The sequence below is a fragment of the Suricata suricatta genome, chromosome 9 (genome assembly GCF_006229205.1).
Source record: "Suricata suricatta isolate VVHF042 chromosome 9, meerkat_22Aug2017_6uvM2_HiC, whole genome shotgun sequence".
Taxonomy (NCBI): Eukaryota; Metazoa; Chordata; class Mammalia; order Carnivora; family Herpestidae; genus Suricata; species Suricata suricatta.
This window is the reverse complement of record NC_043708.1, coordinates 134,864,759-134,867,524: the sequence shown is the minus strand read 5'-3', so window position 1 is coordinate 134,867,524 and position 2,766 is coordinate 134,864,759. Positions and strand designations below refer to the sequence as shown.

The 2,766-nt window shown below is 46.6% G+C and overlaps 1 pseudogene; it reads right to left on the bottom strand.

Moving 5' to 3' along the window:
• Positions 1–334: 334 nt before the first annotated feature.
• Positions 335–1,193, bottom strand: LOC115301519 (annotated as a pseudogene).
• Between the last annotated feature and the right edge of the window lie 1,573 nt (positions 1,194–2,766).

Here is a 2,766-nt window from a genome sequence, read left to right as displayed (position 1 = left end):
CCCATTTAGCCCATCCCCCCACCCACAGCCCCTCCAGCAACCCTGTTTGTTCTCTGTATTTAAGAGTCTCTTGTGTTTTGTCCCTTTCCCTGTTTTTATATTATATTTGCTTCCCTTCCCTATGTTCATCTGTTTTGTATCTTAAATTCCACACATGAGTGAAGTCATATGATATTTGTCTTTCCATGACTAATTTCACTTCGCATAATAGGCTCTAATTCCATCCGTGTTGTTGCAAATGGCAAGATTCCATTCTTTTTGATTGATGAGTAATACTCCACGGTGTATGTATATATATATACCACATCTTTTTTTTATTTTTTGCCAATTGGCACTGGCTGAAAGAGAGCCTTTTATTACTTTTATATACAGAAAACTCAACAGCGCCCGCTCAGCCCAGTTTGGTGGCCAGTTCTTTAGCCTTCGCCTTCTCCAACTTGGCGATGCGAGCCACCGACTTCGGACCCCGCACGTCACCTCCCCAGTGGTGGCGGATCTCGTTGTATCTGTCGTTGTAGTTGGTTCTGATGGCTTCCACCAGCTTAGCCAGAGCTCCTTTGTCTTCCGGGTTGACCTGTGTGAAGGCGACAGGGGTGCAGGTCTTCCTGTGGACCAGGCGCCCCAGCCTGGCCTTCCCCTTGATGATGCAGTAGGGAACCCCCATCTTCCGACACAGGGCCGGCAGGAAGACGACCAGCTCAATAGGATCCATGTCGTGTGCGATCACTACCAGCTGAGCCTTCTTGTTCTCCACCAAGGTGGTGACGGTGTTAACCCCAGCGTGACGGACAGGTGGCCTCTTAGTGGGGACATCCCCTTTGCCGGCAGCCTTCTTCTCAGCCCGGGCCAGCAATCTCTGCTGCTTCTCTTGCCTGGTCTCCGGCCTGTATCTGTGGGCCAGCTCCAGCAGTGGAGTAGCTGTCTGGCGGCCCAGGGCCTGGGTGAACCGGTTAATCGCAGGAGGCACTTTGAGCCGTTTACAGAGAATAGCCCTCTTCCGCTGCAGCCGGATGTAGTGGGGCCACTTGACAAAGCGTGTGAGGTCCCTCTTGGGCTGGATGTCCTGACTGATGCCAAAGTTCTTGGGCCTTTTCTCAAACAGGGGATTGACCACCTTCTTGGCCTCCTGCTTCTTCATGACAGCCAGGGCCGGGGCCACCTTCTTCCCCTTGGCCTTCTTCCCTTTCGGCATCTTGGATGGCTGGAGGAGAGAGAAAGGAAAAGGGAATTCATACCACATCTTTTAAAAATAAATTTTTTTTATGTTTATTTATGAGACAGAGAGAGTGCTAGCAGGGGAGGAGCAGAGACAGAGGGAGACCCAGAATCCGAAGCAGGCTCCAGGCTCTGAGTGGTCAGCACAGAGCCCGATGCAGGGCTCAAACCCACAATGGTGAAAACATGACCTGAGCCAAAGTTGGATGCTTAACCGACTGAACCACCCAGGCGCCCCTGTACCACATCTTCTTTATCCGTTCATCTGTTGATGAACATTTGGGCTCTTTCTATACTTTCACTATTGTTGATAGCACTGCTATAAACGTTGGGGTGCATGTGCCCCTTTGAAACAACACTCATATCCTTTGGATAAGTACTTAATTGCACTAATAAGTGCAATTGCTGGGTCATGGGGTAATTATATTTTTAATTTTTGAGCAACCTCTATACTGTTTTCCAGAGCGGCTGCACCAGTTTGCATTCCCACCAGCAGTGCAAAAGGGATCCTCTTTCTCCACATCTTTGCCCACATCTGTTAGTGTCTGAGTCGTTAATGTTAGCCATCCTGACTGGCGTGAGGTGGTGTCTCAGTGTGGTTTTGATTTGTGTTTCCCTGAGGATGAGTGATGTTGAGCATCTTTTCATGTGTCACTTAGCCATCTGGATGTCCTCTTTGGAGAAATGTCTATTCATGTCTTTTGCCCATTGCTGCACTGGATTATTTGCTTTTTGGGTGCTGAGTTTGATAAGTTCTTACAGATTTTGGATACTAATCCTTTATCTTATATGTCATTTTCAAATATCTTCTCCCATTCCATAGGATACCTTTTAGTTTCACTGGCTGTTTCCTTTGCTGTGCAGAAGATTTTTGTCTTGCTGAGGTCCCAATAGTTCATTTTTGCTTCAGTTTCCCTTGCCTCCAGAGACCTGTTGAGTAAGAAGTTGCTGTGGCCGAGGTCAAAGAGGTTTTGGCCTGCTTTCTCCTACAGGATTTTGATGGCTTCATCATGGTCTTTCATCCATGTTGAGTTTATTTTTGTGTGGTGTAAGAAAGTGGTCAACGTTCATTCTTCTGCCCGTCGCTGCCCAGTTTTCCCAGCACCGTTTGCTGAAGAGACTGTCTTTATTCCATTGGACACTCTTTCTGCTTTGCCAAAGGTTAGTCGGCCATACGTTTGTGGGTCCATTTCTGGGCTCTCTATTCTGTCCCATTGACTTAAGTGTGTGTTTTTGTGCCAGTCCCCTACTGTCTTGATGATCACAGCTGTGTAATATGACTTGAAGTCTGGAATTGTGATGCCTCCAGCCTTGATTTTCTTTCTCAGGATTGCTTTGGCTATCTGGGGTCTTTTCTGGTTCCATACAAAATTTAGGCTTGTTTGTTCTAGCTCTGTGAAAAATGCCAGTGTTATTTTGATAGGGATTGTGTTGAATATGTAGATTGTTTGGGGTAGTATCAGCATTTCAACAATATTTGTTCTTCCAATCCATGAGCATGGAATACTTTCCCATTTTTTTGTGTCTTCTTCAATTTATTTCATAAGCTTT